General features: G+C 61.3%; 1 protein-coding gene across 4 annotated transcripts in view; it reads right to left on the bottom strand.

Annotated features, from left to right (window-relative positions):
- Window positions 1–15,796, bottom strand: part of SRC (SRC proto-oncogene, non-receptor tyrosine kinase) — a 30,309-nt gene extending 14,513 nt beyond the window's left edge. The window contains exons 1-2 of one of the 4 annotated variants that reach the window (XM_042801077.1): window positions 15,542–15,796; window positions 1,390–1,464 (exon numbers count right to left, since the gene is read on the bottom strand). The gene's annotated coding sequence lies outside the window, so the exon portion shown is untranslated. Of the gene's footprint in view, window positions 1–1,389; window positions 1,465–1,637; window positions 1,656–12,448; window positions 12,516–15,541 lie in introns of those variants that run through there. The other 3 variants (XM_042801081.1, XM_042801078.1, XM_042801080.1) reach the window with 3 other exon arrangements.
- Window positions 15,797–16,265: the final 469 nt, after the last annotated feature.

Genomic DNA, 16,265 nt, shown 5'->3' with positions numbered 1-16,265 from the left:
CTTGGCAAGGGCTTTGCTGGTCACCGGGATGTGCTGCTCTGACGGGGCCTGATCCAGCCATCAGGGCTTTGCCTGCAGGAGCTGAAGACAGGAGTGGAGGAGGAGGAGGCACAAGCCTGAGGTCCTCTGAGGAAGGGGCTCCAGAGCAGCAAGTCCCCCTCCAAGCTCTCCTGTTGCAAAAACCTTTGCACCTAAACACCTGCACACACTTGCTTTGATTTGGCTAGTGCAAAATGTAAGCTGGTAACCCCAAAACTGGCGACCTTGCACCATCCCCACTCCGAGCCCCAGGTAACTCAGACAACATGACCATGCAGCTTTAGCTCTGTAGCCACCCTCGGGGGTCACGTTCCCCACCTGCCCCCAGGGAGAAGAGTGAGAAATCCCCTGCCACCCCACCTTGGCAGCCAGCAAGGAAAGGGTGCAAATTCCCCCACGAGGATGCAGGGGGTTGTGCAAGAGCCTTGCAGAGGAGTTATTAATGATGGCAGAAATGTGCTGTGCACTCAGGTCCCTGGGGGAAGAGAGGCCAGCAAGAGGAACCCCACCCCCCCCGCCTCTGGCAGAGAGGGCGATGAAACCATCCTGGAGCAAAGGGGCAGAGAAGGAAGAGGTGAAACCACTGCCCGGCAGCGTCACTGGGAGCTGTGGGACAGCATCACAGTGGCCAGATTGCAAAAAAATACCCACCGCCAGCAGCTACGCTGTATTTACGTCTAACGTACGGTATTTCTAGGTGTAACAGGCTGCAGGCGTGCTGCTCAGAGCCACCAGCATCCAGCCCGGGCAGCCTGGCTGCTGCCCAGCAGTGGATCTCCCTGCTCCCGTGCTTTTCGCAGCCGACAGCGCTGGGCTGGGGGGGGGGGGCTCAGCACCGCTCCCCGTCCCAGCCGGTGCCTCGGCTCTCGGCAGGGCTTCCCCGGCGGCTGGAGCGCGGCCAGCGCTGCCGGGGCTCGCCTCCGCGTGGGGCGAGGCGAGGCGGCGTGGCGGTGGGAGGCAGCTTTCCTGCGGGGGGGATCAGCGCCCCGCGCACGTCGCTGCCTGCAGGGACTCCCCTGCTTTCCGCTCCCCGGGGTCAGCGCCGGCGGCAAATCGCAAACCACCGCGGCGCTGGGCTGCGAGGCCTCAGCTCTGCCCCCCCCCGCGGGCCGGCCACGCCGCGGGGGAGCACCCGGGGGGGGTGGGCAGGATGAAGGGAGGGCTCTGCATTCTGCCCTTGCACCCTACCCACCCACGGGTGTTCAAGGGCCAGATCCAGCTGTTGCAGAGCACCTGGTACCCCACATCTGAACTTTCCCAGGGGGGTGGGAGGGTTTCCCTTTTCCCGGGTGGGTTCATTCAGCAAAGCAGCCTGGTCCCCCCTCCCTGGGGCCGTCGGAGATGCCTTACCAGTGCTTTCCGGCTACAGCCTCACTGCGGGGTGGGGAGGGACCGCGGTGAAGTCAGCTCAGCTCCCGCCGCAGCCTGCGAGACAGAGGGGGACGTCAGCACCCGCAGCAGCCACCGCCATCCCCGCGCCCCGCCACCCTCTCCCCCCGTGCCATGGTCCAGTGCCCAGGGCTGCTGCTGCCTTCCTCCTCCTCCTTCTCCTCCTCGCCATCCCCCCCCCCCCCCCCATCGTGGGGCCGGCAGCTCACAGCCTTTCGCTCTGATCTCTCATGGGTGAAGAGGGGACAATTCTCTGCTCCACTTCATCAAACCCACCCAGGGACGGGAGAGGAGGTGGCCAGAGCCACCCTGAGCGATGCTGCAGGGTGAGAGGGGAGCGCAGGCACCCACAGCCCACCGAGGGGTTTTTTTGGGGAAAAGTGGAGCCAGATCCTCTGGACACAGCAGCGTTTCCAGCTCTGATGCTCCATCTCCGGATGGCCAGGACCAGTGGCAGACGGGGTCGGCCACCAACCAGAGACCTTGTCCCCTGGGATAAGAGTCACCTTGTCCCTCCCCAACAGCACAGATGTGCTGCGGGCATGAACCATGCACAAGGACTGGGAGCACCTTGTGCTGCTCAAGCCCTGATGCAGCCAGAAAAGCATGTTTTAGCCAAATTTTCAAAAAGGACAGTTTCCTGTCATAAGTGTGCGTGATGACACTTGTCAGCAGCAGTGGCTCAGAGCACAGCTTTGGGTTGAAAACAGAGCAAGGGAGGATCCCACAGAGCCAGAACAGTCACTTGCCTGGCTCTGCCACCTGCTCCTAGCCCCTAGATCCTGCAGGAACTGCCCCTTCTCCCCTCCCTCATACTGGCAAAGAAATCTCACTCCAGCCAGCCCTGCTCACCCGGTGCTGGGCAGAAGGTTCAGTTGTCCCTGAGGCTCCTGCCTGCCCAGCACAGGGTGGATTGAGCCCCCACAGCACCCCCAGCAACATCCCAACAGGCTCCTGTCCCGGCTGGAGCCCAGGTTCCACATCTCATCCAGGGGGAACATCCCAGATGGATGGGGACAGGGTGAGCAGGTTTTTGCTGCCGCAAGCCTGGGAATGAGACCAACCGTGGTCTCCTGCCTTCACGCAAGGGCCTTCAGCCGCAAATGGGTAGGGAGGAGAGGGCTCATACAGGGACACAGGAGAGGAGAAGGAGCTGCTGCTCCCCCAGCACCGCCGGCTGCCGTCGCAGCCTCCTCTGCCCCGACCCGACCTGCTCAGCCCGTGCATCACCCGGATCACAGCACGCAGCCCCACGGCACGCACACCAGGCTTGTTATGTTGCAAATGCCACAGCGTGATGGTGGAAACCACCCAGCAAACCTCCGTGGGGTCAGCGGAACGCCGGGCGGCCGCCGTGTCCCTCTCACTGGGTGGGTGCCTGGGGCAGTGGGTGCTGCGCAGAGGGTGTGCCGCACCACAGGTTTGTTTTGATGGCCTCCCCTTCCCCCTGGTAATAAGTTTTGTCACTATTTTTAGTGCATTTGATTAGGATAATAAGCAGCAGTTGATTGACAGCTTTTTAAGACTTTGAATGGTTTGTAATTTGTACTTGACTAATACTCGCTGGCACTAATTGCACAGCGGGATGGAAGGTGGGGGAAACTGCAGTCTCAACTCCGGGCTGCAGCACATACAAATAAGGCTGCTCCGCGTACGCACGCGGTGCCCGTGTCCCCACCGCCCGTGCACGCTGTGTCACTTGGGCTCCCGTGCACACGCTGCAAGGCCCTGGCCGTGTTTATACAAAATAGGACCAAAAAAGCCATCAGGGAAACCCAAATACTCCTCAGCCTGGGGTCACCCACGTGCTGGGGTGGCAAGGTGTAAGGTCCTCCGACAGGGAAGGGACTGGTTCCCGTGCAGCTGCCAGGCAGATGGATGCACCTGCATCCCTCCCGCTCCCAGGTTTGGGTGTTTGGTGGCTGACAGCGGCTGCTCCAGCAGCAGCCTGGCACAGCCCTGCTTTCTGCTCTGTAGCAGAGCTGCGATCCCAGCCAGCACACTGCCAGCACAGCCATGGCTGGGCTTGGGCACCCTCCAGCGCTGCCATCCCCGTGTGCTGTTGGGTTCTGCATTCAAGGTCTCCCTGGCCCCCCCAGACAGCGGCTGGGCTGAGCTGCAGCCAGAGGAGAGAGTGCCAGGGCTGAGCCCAGCCACACACCCTGCCCAGGGCAGAGGGTGCTGCAAGGAGAGAGCCCCAGCAAGAGGCCACCCCCACCCTCCCCTCTCCGAAAGCAATTAAAAATGAAGCACACTCAGCTGCACAACTCAGGTCGGATCAAATCATGGCACACGGGGCAGTGGCGTCCCCATCCTTCCCCGCCGGCGCTGGAAATGCCGCTCGACCTGCCCAGCATCCCCGCTCCTCTGACCCGCGTCCCCAGGGGTTCTCCCCCCGCAAAATGAACTGGCAAGTTGGGATGCAGGAGAAGGCTCAATCCTCTGCCCTACCTCCCCGTGGCAGAGGTACTCTTGGAAAGACAACAGCGAGGGGAACTGCTGCTCTCCGACAGGTCCTGCTCTGGCTGTTTTCCACTGTGCCCAGCTCGATCAAGGATACAATGGTCGTGGTAACACCAGGCTGATAGCAGGGCTGGCGGCAAGGGAGAAGCGATCTTATCTTTTCAAAGACGCTAACAAAAGGCACTGATTGAGAGCAGACAAAACACAGCAGTACAGCTTCTGCAGGGCAGAAGCAGAAACCTTGAGAAATGCCACAACAGGCTGGGGCCCAACACCAGACACCAAGCCTTGGGGAGGGACACATCTCCGGCAAAACAGGCTCCATCCCTGCGGCTGCTCAGGAGCTGGGTGGGTGCCGAGCGGCACCTCCAGAAGATGAGATGGGCTGGGTGCTGGAGGAGAGGTGGGTGAGGGGCCGGGGCACCAGCACCCACCCACTGCTGGAGGGAGCCGAGCCGTGTCCCTGGCTCACAAAGCCCCAGCGAGATTAATAACAGCAACTGTCTCAAGCCAGACTGAAAAATGAAGCGTGCGGGACGGCGGGCGAGACAAAGCAGCCTCGCGGCACCCAGCCCCCGGCAGCAGGCACTGGGGATGGGAAGGAGCAGAGAGTGGTGGTCCCAAACCCACCCTGGCCTGCTCCATCCCGCTTTGCACACAGCCATCCCCTCCCAGCAGCATCGGGGTCCTGCGGGGCAGGACAAACAGGGTGTGCCATTAAAACCACAGATCCCGGGTTGGAGGCAGGCAGACGGCCAAAACCCAAAAGGCGTTGGGCTGTGCGTTGTGTCCCCCTGCACAGGCAGCACCCAGGTGGTACCCAAACAGCCGACACCCTGTCCCCCTGCCCGCACCAACCCCTGCTCCCTCCCTGCATTTTGGTAGGAAACGCAGCCCTGGACATGCTCTCGCACAGCAGTTTCACCCTTGATCCCAGGGGATGCTACTGAAGTTTTGTCTTTTCCCACGGCAAGCATCACGGCTGGGGGGTAAGCGAACTGCAGCACAGCCCCTGGTGCTTTGGGGAAAGCCTCACCCCACCATCCCCTCCTGCCACCCAAATACAGCAGGTCACCCTGTCCCCCATGGAAAAAATGATTCCTGTCCCCTGCCCCGCGCCATCAGGCTTTGCTCAGTAGAAGGGGGGAACACAGAGGCACGTCTCTGCCAGGCTGGGACCAGCCCCGCTGCAATGACTCCCAAGGGCTGCTGAGAAGGGGGGAACTGCTCCACCTGCCCCCCAAACCAGGGTTTGATGCTGCAGATCCTCTCTCTCCCCAGCTGACGCAGCGAGGGCACACCTGGGTCACGCCTCCAGCCCTTCTCCTCCACAAGGGCACTCGTTTCTCACTTGCACTGATTCCTCAAACAGAAGGAGATGAAGAGATGCTCACTTCATCTCCCACCTCCAATCTGGGGACCAGGGAAGGTGTGGGCAGGTGCCCCCCATGCCTGCCTGGGACCCCCACTTTGCCCAGTGACTACATGTCGAACGCACCTGAGTTAAAGCACCTCATCCCTCCCCAACTGATGGAAAACCGTCCCAGATGAAAGGAATCGCTGGCGGAGGAGAGGGGAGGGCAGCATGGCTGCTGTGTGGGGACCCGGCTACACGCTCCCCACCTATGTAAGTCCCAGCCCTTCCCATCTGACCCTGTCAACTCCCATTAAATTTAAAACCATCTTAATTAAAGCTCCACAGCCCAAACTAGCCGGGGCCAGTGGGTCACAAAAGAGGAAAGGATAATTAAACCAGCCATCCAAATTCATCCCCCGCGAGCATGGAGGAGTCACAGTCGGGAGTGAAGAAAAATGCCTCCGAAAAGACATGTCAAAACAGGGAGTTTAAAAGACCAGAATAAACCCCTGAGAAGCCCAAAAGCACATTCTGGATGTTTATCTGGCCATGAAACCGGGAAACACCAAAGACACACACAGGGAGCCATGCAGGGAGGTTGAGCTCTCCCCGCTATCGCGGGGCTGGCCCCTCGACAGGCAGATTTTGGCTTGCCGGGCCGATGGGCAGTGCCCCCTGCAGCACCCCGAGGCCGAGTGAGGGCAAGGGCAGCCCAACAGCGGGCACCCCACAAACACCATCTTGTGTAAGGCTGGCAAGAAAAAGTCACGAGCCTTATCTCCCTGAAATAACACAAGCAGCTGCTGGGAGCGAGCAGGATGTGCTGCAAGTTGTGCTTGCTGGTGCCGAGCCACTGAGCATTCCATTTTAAGCCTTTTTCTCCCCCAAGGGATGCGAGAAGGGAAGGTGGCCATTGCCATGTTATGTCACATCCCCATCCCTGCACTGCAGCAGACCTGGGTACCGATGGGGCCACGTCCTCAGATCCCCCGGCGTGGGGATGCGGGCAGCCTGGGCTGACCCACGGCGATGCTCACCCCCAGCCCCGCGCGCCCGGTCCCTGGGAGCTGGCAGAGCTTTGCACGCTCAAAGCTTCTACCGAGGCAGCAAGATTTTAATGTGCATCGCTGAGCAGTGCGGAGGGCTCCGGAGGGAGCTGGCAGCTGCCTTTCCTGACCTGCACGCCACCAAGCCGAGCTTGCGGGACCTCCTGGCACACCACTGCCCCGGCATCACGCACAGAGTCGTGCCGGGTGCTGGGAGCTGCAGCCCCTTGTGAAGCTGCATGGGGAGCTGCTGCTGCAGCAAGGAAGTGTGGGCAGCCAGTGGAGCCCCATCACCCCTTCCCACCCCTACGCAGGAACAAAGCCACCCCAAAAATCAGAGTTCCCGCAGCTCCACCAGCCCCATGCTCTGGTCCAAAGGAGATTCCCCCAGGGTTCAGGGTGCTGCTGGGAAGCATTTGTGATCAGGGAGGAAATGAAAGTCGACTGAAAGCTCCTGAAGCCCCCATAGCCTCCCATTATCCATGCATGAGTGCTTTGGGAGAGCTTTGGGACAAGGAGAGAACAAACACACAGGTCCTGCAAACCCAGCTTGAGTCTGCTGCTTGCACACACAGAGAAAAGAAGAGCCACAGGGGAGAGGGGAGCACCTTGCATCCCCCGTCCCTTTCTGCATTGCAAGGGCATCCTGGCAATTAGGGATGGGAAAACCCAAAGCCTTCTCACCATAAGAGTGGTCCAGCATAGGAACAGGGACCGGAGGGGCAGTGGGATCTCCAGCAGGAGATGCTCAAAGCCGGCTGGGCACCGTGCAGCCTGACCTGGCTGGCGCTGCTCCGGGTTGGAGCAGGGATGCCGACCAGTGCTTCCCAGCCCGACTCAGCCTGCGCTTCCAGCATCCCCACTGGGACACCAGCCAAAGCCAGGAATTGCCCAACCAGCTCCAGCAAATGCTTTCCAAAGGCACACACAGCTTTTAGCCTGCGTTAACCCGGAGCTGGCTTCTCCCAGGCAGGTGATGAGGGATCGCTCTCCTCCTGCCAAGTCCAGGAGAAGGAAACAGAAAGGAAATGCTTCCAAGGGCAGGGGTGCCCGCGGGGCCGGGGAGCACCGATATCAAGCCAGACTGGCACTAGGAGCCAGAGCTCCCGGCCACTGGGACTGCCTAGAGCCACGGGGTGATGCTTCCCTAAAACAGCCCTCTAGCTCAACACTGAGGGTTCAGTGCCCTCCCAAAGTACATCTTTAATACTAGCCCCCGGGCATGCTGGCATCCACATGCTCCCACCTAATTCCCCAGCTTCCCACAGCCCCATTGCATCAACGCTGCTCCCATCCTCTTCCAGGCGAAGCAGTGGGATGAGGGGCCGGCCCCGCTGGAGAGGGTGACAGACGCGGTGACACAAGCTGGCCTCTCGAGGAGGAAGGAAGATTTCTGTTCCCCATTTCTGCAGCGCCTCTCCCAGCATGGCCAGCGTTGGGCTCCAGGAAACAGAGTTTGCTTCTGCTTTCTGGAAGGGGACATCTGCCCCGGGTGCTCTCCGGGGACGGCTACGGCACAGCACCCATCCTGCCCAGTGCCCGGCTCCCGGGGAAGGGGCAGGCAGCAGCAAGAGGCTGATGTGACTCACGGGTGGCTCAGATCCGGCCAAAACGGTGCTGCCACCTGTGCGTGCCCCAGCTCAAGGGCTGCCGCACCCGACAGTGCCCACAGCACCTCAGCAATTTCAGCCTCCGGCGAGGACAGCAGCGCAGGCATGCGGCAAATCTCCACGGCAGGGGGAGGAAGGGGGCAAGGAACACGCAGGAGACAGAAAAGTTCCGGATCTGGGCAAGTTACAACCACCCCTGGCCATGTTGGCGTCACTGCTAAAACATTTCCACTTTCAGAGAAACCAGCCCATCCAGTCCAGGGAGGAGAGGAGCTCCCCAGGGCTCCGACGGCCCTCGGGGGCTGGAGCTGCAGCCCCACTGGCCCTGCAAAAGGGTCCTGCAGGACCCCCATGGCAGGAAACCTCCCAGCAACCCTCCTGACATGGAACAGGAACTGAAACACTCACTGGTAAACAAGGGAAAATGCAAGGAGGGTACTTGCACCCCCCACCCAAACCCCGTGGGGCCAGGCATCGCCCCACTCCTGGCCAGGAGCCACAGGGACTTGGCAGAACATGTGCTGGGGTTCACAGCAACGGGAGGGCATGAAGGAGACACCAAGCAGAGGCCAAGGGTCTTCCATCACCAATTTCCAACATTTCCCACTTTGCACATCCCTGAACAGTTTCAAAGGAGTAAGCAGGATCCCACACAGCAAATTTATGCTGATTATCGGTTTATTTTCCCAGGTTTCTTTGGGACTCTGAGGCATATTCCCAACACCAGCCATGTGCTCTGGGAAACCGTGGGGACACTAGTCTTAAGGCACACATGCTATGGGGGCAGCGGGTGGCTGCGGGCCCAGGCTGGGTGATCAGGACCAGCCTCCTGCAACGCACATTCAACTCCTGCTTTCACTTCTGTGGGTGTGGATGGGACCGGGAGCAGCTCCCGCAGCAGCGGGCACAGCCCAGGACTGTGGCTCTGGTCTCGGCACCGCCGGACCCCACGCTGAGGCATGCCCAGGGAGCCTGGACTTCGCTGGTGGCAGAGCCGTGAGAGATGCTGGTCCCCACAGCCACTCCCATCTGCACCACCAAAACAAAGCCACTCGCTCAGGATGCGTCAGAGGAAGCAACCAGGGAGGGTCTTCAGGGGCAAATGGAGATCAGCCAGCCCTGCCTGGATGGCATTTCCATACCCAAAAAGCTGAGTCAGATTCCCGGGCGGCTCCTAGGGTGTGCAGGATGCTCAGCAGCTCCACCGGAGCTGCCGGGAGAGGAGCCGGCCGGGAGGTGCAGCCCCAGACAGTGCTCGCTATAAACAGCCCGAGCAGATGAAAAACAAAGAAAAACGCTGAGCTGGTGTCTTTTATCGCTGCTGCTCCTGGAGGGGAGAGCCGGGCTCCACACCCCCCCAGCCCTGCACCGCTCGCTGCAGCGGTGCTGGGGAGCGGAGACGGGCGATGGGTGAGGCGGGTCCAGCCCTGAGCTGCCAACACCAGCCAGTGCCACGGGGTGAGCCATGCGTGGACCTCGTACCCTCCCGTGGCATCCCTCCAGCCCTTGCTCATGCTGCTCTTCCTACCCAAAATAACCCCCCGGGGCTGGTGCTTCCCCCCTCATCACCCTTGGGCAGAGCCCGTGGGGATGGGATGAAGGGACAAAGGGCTGAAGCACATCTCTGCTTTCCATCACCTGTGGCTCGTGGCGGCTTCAGCACAGCCCACCCAGACCACGGCACAAGAGCTATCGCCGTCCCCAGAGCACCAAGAAGGGCTCAGATTAGTGCATGTACACACACGCGCGTGCACACCCACCCACGGCTGCACACGCGGGCCGGCAGCCGGGGTGGGCAGGCAGCTGCCCCCGCCTGCCGCTCTCCTCGCACGGCCCCGGCACCCTGAGCCTTTCCACCCCACACACTTCCAAACTCATCTGCCCGTGATGCCGGAGCATGAAACTCATTCTGGTCGCAGAGACTTTTGCAGCTGCCTCTGCACCCTCCCTTGTCCCGCGACAGCCTCCCTGCCTGGTGCAGCAGGGTGCTCACCGGCAGCTCCCCCTCGGCCGCGCCGAGGCTTCCCCATCCCTTCCCCCAGACAGCGGGGCCCGGCCAACGCTCACCCGATGGGCAGGGGAAGGAAAGAGCCCAGCCAAGAAGGGAGCAACTCCGACAGCCTTTTTGTGTTTTGTTGTTTGTTTGGGTTTTTTTGTTTGTTTGTTTTGTTTGGCTTGTTTTGGGGTTTGGCTTTTTTTTTTTTTTTTTTTTTTTTTTTTTCTTTCCAGAAGTCACCAAGCGTACACTTCCACCCCGGGAGCATCCAGAGCCCAGGATGGCACTGCCCGACACCGCTGTCATCACAAAACCACCAAGCTGCAAGGGCTGGTTTTGGCCAGGGAAAGCAGTGCCCAGCTGGGCCACAATCTGGGGAGAAAGCCCTCAAAAACATTATCTGAGAGGCTGTAGCTGAGCAGGTGAGGAAGGTGATGGTGCTTCATGGAGATCAGATTATATTTGCCCTGCCTAAGGGAGAGCTTTGCCTGTGGGGCGCGCATGGTGCAGGGCAGTACAGCTGGGGCTAGTGAAGGAGGGGTGGGAAAGAGGGAAACTGAGGCACACGCTCGGTGTAAAGACTCACTAACCTCTGACAGCAGCTTCTCAGGTGCTCCCGGGACAAACTGAGGCACACAATGTTCCTTACCAGGTGGGGAAGCAAGATGGAACAGTGAAACACAGACACAGTGCTGCACTTCCAACCCCAAATTCCTGCTAAAGGGTGCCCCAAGGTGAGACACTTTGAGGATCAGTGCAGCACTGATCTTGACCCCATCATGCCTCCCCCAAACCCATGGCACGGGAAGGGGGCACGTGGCTCGGGATGGGCTGGACTCGTTAACCTCACCCAGGGCGGGGGGGCAATGCAGCAGTGAGCTTTTACCCTCGTTGTGCCGGTTTTTGGTGGCAGAGATTGCCAAACACAGTCGGGAAGGATGGGAGCAGCCACGTCGGGTGGAAGCTATTTCTGCAGCCCACAGTCAGGTTTTCCTCAATCCATCCAGCCTTAACAGAGCGGGCTCGGGGCCAGCCGAAACCTCACGGTCACGGGAGCAAGACCACAACAGGTCAAGCACGGGACGGGGCCAGGAAGCTCAGGGCCAGCCTGCGAGACTCGCGGCGTGGGGAAGGAAGCGCAGCACAGCCCGAGTGACAAGCGTCCCCGCGTCACGCGTGGGCAGAGGCGCTGACCCGGCAAGGCTGCTCGCCCTTGGCTGCGCACCCCAAAGCCAGCCCGGTGCCCTCCAGGCGCGGGGCCCACGCATGCCAGGCTGCACCCCTCGCCCAAACCTCCGCCGGTTCCCTGGCTGCGAGGCGAGCGCAGGCTCGCTACGCACGTGCCCCATTTTTTATATTTTTTTGCTTTAAATGCCCGGGCAGTTCTGTTCCCCAAATTCCTCCAGACCACCCCACTGATCCCACACACCAGCCTACGGCTATTTCAGATGCTGCATCTCCACTGAGGCCACCTGGAGCCAAGAGGCTCGGGCAGATTTCTTTAAGATTGGAATTAAAACCAACAACCATCCCCCCCCGTTGCCCAGCGGCCCATGCCCCGCGCAGCCCTGGCAGCCCCCAGCCCTCCCCAACGCCTCCCTGCTCCGCAGTGAGGGCAGCCAGGAGATCTGTAGCCTGCAGGGAAGTCAGTGCAAGACGCAGATTTTCAGGTCCTGGTTCCTGGCCCAGGTTCAAACCACATTTGTTCCTGAAATCTGTTTCAGGGCTTTATTTTCAAAGCATGTGTGTGCAGAGGCATGTGCAAAGCAGCACCAGTTCCTGCTGCAGCCAGGGCCAAGGTCGCATATGCCAACATGGGGCCAAGCCAGGGGTCTGGGTGCCCCCGAGCACCAACTGCAGCCCATGCTGATGGAGCCATGCTCAGCCAATTAGTTAGAATTTTTTTTTCCCTCCTAAGCACACAGCTTGCTTGTGGACTATCTCACAGCTTGCTGCCCACTTAAAAGATGAAGGACCAAAGGCATTGCTACGCTCAGAAAAGGCCCACTTTAAAATAGCCCCGCGACACACTGCACATTTTTTGCTGATGGGCGGAAACTTCAGCAAGACGCGAACCCCGGGGGGAGTCAGTCCACACCACCCGCAGCTACAGGCAGGCAAAAAGAAGAGTTTGAACTGGAAACAGCGACTGTCCCAGGAACAGCCATGCAAGGATGGTTATTTCCATCCTGAGGTCCGAGCTGCTCTCCGGGCATGGGATTAAAGGGATCTCTCCCGCACGGAGCAGCGCGGGGCCGTCTGCCGGGGCCGGTGGGACGGACACGGGACACAGCTCCGGGCTCCGGGGCAAGATGCGGAGCGCTGCAGAAGTGAGCTCCGAGGGGAAATTGTTCCGAGAGATAAAGGAATAAGTTGGAAACCGAGCTGCAAAATAGGCAGCACAGGAAACAATAGCGCTTGAGATAGGCTTTCAAATTTCCCCCAGCGATGCCAGGAGTACAGCGCTTTGTCCCAGTGATGTTCAGGGGGTTTTCCCCCCACCCTTAGACACGAGGGGAGGAGGCGCAGAATGTTTGCTCGCTCCTACCTTTTCTCTTTCAAGTTGTTACAGGCATTTGCTGGTCATTAATATGAGAGATTATGGACCAAGTCCTTCAGGTCTCATTAGATAAAAGTTTTAGCTCTGTGATGACTTCAAAGGCCAGGTGTGATCCTGGCACCAGCAGCAGGGAGAGGCAGACGGGATTTCGGAGGCACGGTAGCTCCACGGTCCATCCCCTCCTCACCTCGGTGAGCCTGGCAAAACAACGCTGCTTTGCAGGAGCTGCCCACGCTGCTAAAGGCCATCCCCACCTCAGGACTGCTGCTGTCCCCTCTCTGCCACCAAGGCAGCAAAAGACCCTCTTCCCTCTGTAGCAAAGCCTCCGCGTAGGTCGGTCATCAGAAACTGCAGCTCTCTCCATCTCATCCCCCAGCTCCCCGGCCGTGGGGCTGGAATGGCTCTTTCTGCCTCCCTGCGGTCCCTCTATGATTTTCTCTCACTCTGGCACAAAGTCATTAAAGGGCAGAGATATCATTAGGGCATCTCCATCACACAGGGAGCACTGCAAGGCCACTAACGATCGAGACAGGGAACATTGGACTTCCCTTAGCTGCTGCTGCGCCAGCCAACAACACCGTCTGCCAAAAAAAAAAAAAAAAAAAAAAAAATCCATCGGGCTGTGTTTTGGCAAAGCCATCAAGGCAAGGTGTTTGGAGTAGCCTCTGCCCTGCTGCTCCTGGGTCAAAACTGGGGAACTGACCCTCGATCTTTCAAGCAAAGGTGCCCTTCTCTGACAAACGAGCACTAACTGGCTAATGATTACAGAGACGTGGCTCCCCAGGGAGCCACATGAGCCTTGTCTCGAAGATGCCGGATCGGCCAAGGTTTTGCTATGGGCCGGATCCTGAGCCAGCATGAAGTGGTGCAGAACAGCTGGTACAGCACAGGGCAGCCCAGGATCCACCCCTCTGGCTGCAAAGGTGTCGGGAGCAGCACCGCAGAGGAAATAACAAAAACGATACTGCTTTAAAGTGCAAGATTGCTGATGTCCCCCTGCACGTCCCCAGCCTCACGGCTCTCCAGAGAGCCCCGCCAGCCCCCCACCCTTGTCTGACCAACATGTGCTGCACGGGGGCCCAGGCGCCTGTTGAGCGGGTGCTGAGGGGGGGTCACCAAGCCTGGCAGGGACAAACAGCTTCCCACCATTAACGGCTGGTCCTTGGGAGGGTTTGTCATGGCTCGGTTCCCCCCCCCCCCCGCCCGGCACACCAGTCACTGCTGGCAGCGGGTATCTCCTGGGCTGAGAGGAGTGACAAAGCCCTCCAGCTCCCTCCTGCTGTACACCTCCTCCTTGGGGGAGCACCAGCCGGGCAGGAGGAAGAAAAAAAAGAAAAAAAAAAAAATCAAGTCTTTTGTTGTCACCTTCCCGCAGCTCAGTTTGCGTGCAGCACTGCTGGGTACGTGCTGTCCTGTCCCTGTCCCCGCTGCGCAGGCAGTGCCGGCCCCAGGCAGGAGCTCCCACCAGGAACCCCCCAGGCTCTGCACCCTCCACTGCCCCCCAGCTCCTCGTGCTGTGGGGCGGTGGGTCCAGTCTTGGGGGACCCCCCCAGCTGCACTGAGCAGTCCCATCACGTCCCTTCCTTTGCGCTGCTCCCCGGGAGCCCGGACAGGCGAGCCAGTGGCACACACAGGGTAGCACAACCTGCCACCTACGACCTTTACGGCTGACCGATGGCACTGGGACCAGGACCAGGGTTGGGATCAGGACCAGAGTCACCTCCTGGCCCCAAAGCCAGGGGGCTGAGCCCGGCCCACCTCAGCAGCCGCCGGAGCGAGGAAGGGCCCCGGGGAGAAGCGCGCTGTGCCGGGCCAGCAAAACCCGGGGAGCTGGGGCAGATCCCTACTCATTTCCAGTGGGTCTCGCAGGAGGCTGCGCAGCTCCCCGAGACGATGCTCAGCACCAGACAGGATTGTGCCAGGACCAGTGCTACAAACCGCCAACCCCCCTCCAGCCCCTGTCTCCAGCGCACACAGACCGGTGCTGTGGGCCCCATCCCCGCAGGCTGCCCCCCATGCCCGTCCCAAACGGCACCAGGGTGCAGCACAGCCTGCCTGAGCTCCTGCACGTCCCCCGGGGCAGCGAGCAGGGGTAAAAGCCCATCCGGATCCCAGTGTGGTTCAGGGCAAAACCCACAATGCTCTTCCGTGGCACCCAGGGCTGTGACAGAGACGGTGGGGACACGCCAGTGCTACCGCTCGCAGCCACACGCGGGGGTCGGATCACCCAGGCTGCGATGGGGGGAACTTCCCGGCTGGATAAAGCCGTTTATCGGGCAACCGGGGGGCTCTGCAGCCCCCCAGCAGCCTGGAGCCGACCAGCCCCAGTGAGGGGCACAGCGAGGAGCCCACCGGCCACGGCTCTCCAGGCCCACCCAGACTGGACGCGAGCCCCAGAATTACCAGTGAGCAAACACGACAAGGGAAGCGGATCAGGAGACATCAAAGCAGGGGGGCGATGAATATTTCATGCCCTGGCCTACATACAGCCCCGCGCTCCCCGCCCTGCGCTCCCGGGGGTCCCCCACAGCCCCTGATCACAACAAAGGGGAGTTGCAGGCAGGCGGTGCCGCCGCGCCGGACCCTCAGTGTCCCCAGCTGGGCCCATGTCTGCCCCCCCAGACAGTGGCATCCCCAGCCGGACCCACAGCTGACCCACCAGACCACGGGCATCCCCAGCCCGACCCACAGCTGACCCACCAGACCACGGGCAATCCCCCGCTGGATCCACAGCCGCCCCACTGAAACCCATACCCAGAACGAGAGCATCCCTGTCGGGACCCATAGCCAGCTCACTGGGCTGCGGGCATCCCCCCCCCCCCCCACTGCCGGACCCACGGCTGCCCCACGGGAGCCTGGGCATCCTCGGGCTGGACCCACAGCCTCCTTGCCAAACCGCCAGCGTCCCCAGTTCGGACTCACAAGCGGTTCACCCGACTGCGAGCATCCCTCCCGCCGTCCCGGCGGACCCCGGGCAACTCCCCCCCCCCCCCAACCGGATAGTGGGCATCCCCCCCACACCCCCCTCCCTGCCCCATAGCGGGGCATCCCCCGCCAGCCCTACAACCGCCGCCCGCTCACCTCCCGCCTGCGCCGGCCCCGCCGCTCGCCTCCAGCGCTCGGCCCCGGCTTTGTCTCCGCGCCGGGGGCGCGGCCGCCGCCGCCCCCCCCTCCCGCCGCCGCCGCCGCCGCCGCCGCCGGGTGCCCGCACCGGGCCGGGCGCTCAGGGCTGCGCCGCCGGCAGCAGCATCGCGCAGCGCCGCGGAGCCTCCGCGCTGCCGCCTCGCCCGCCCCCGCTCACCCCTTCTCCAGGGCGGGAGGGGGGGGAACCCAAGGGGAGGGGGAAAAAGAGAAGGGAGGAAAAAAAAAAAAAAAAAAAAAAAAAAAAAAAAAAAAAAAAAGAGGAATATGGCAGCAAACCGGAAACGGCGGATGGGGGAAAAAAGCAGCAGCCCCTCCCCTCCGTGGGTTTTTTTTTTTAAGGGAGAAGGCTCCGGGCAGCCGGGCTCCGCGGGGCGCGCAGCGGGCGAGGGGCCGCCCCCGCCGCGGGCTCTGCCGGCGCGCCCCGGCCCGCGGCGGGGGGAAGCGCCTGGTCGCGCTGGGGACACGCGTGGGAGCGGCGGGCTCGGTCCCCTGGGCGCGTCTCTGTCTGCGCGGCCCCGCGGGTGAGGGGCTGGCAGGGTGGGGGGGGTCCCCAGCGGTGGTGGGGTTCTGAGACCCCACCCAAGCCCGGCGCTCGTCTCGCTGCGTGTTGTGTTCACCTGGAAGCCAGAGCGGGTGACAGAGGAGAAGTGATTTTCGGGAG

This window comes from Tyto alba, unplaced genomic scaffold (genome assembly GCF_018691265.1).
Source record: "Tyto alba isolate M040663 unplaced genomic scaffold, T.alba_DEE_v4.0 Super-Scaffold_33, whole genome shotgun sequence".
NCBI classification, from domain to species: domain Eukaryota; kingdom Metazoa; phylum Chordata; class Aves; order Strigiformes; family Tytonidae; genus Tyto; species Tyto alba.
This window is presented reverse-complemented; position numbering and strand designations above follow the sequence as displayed.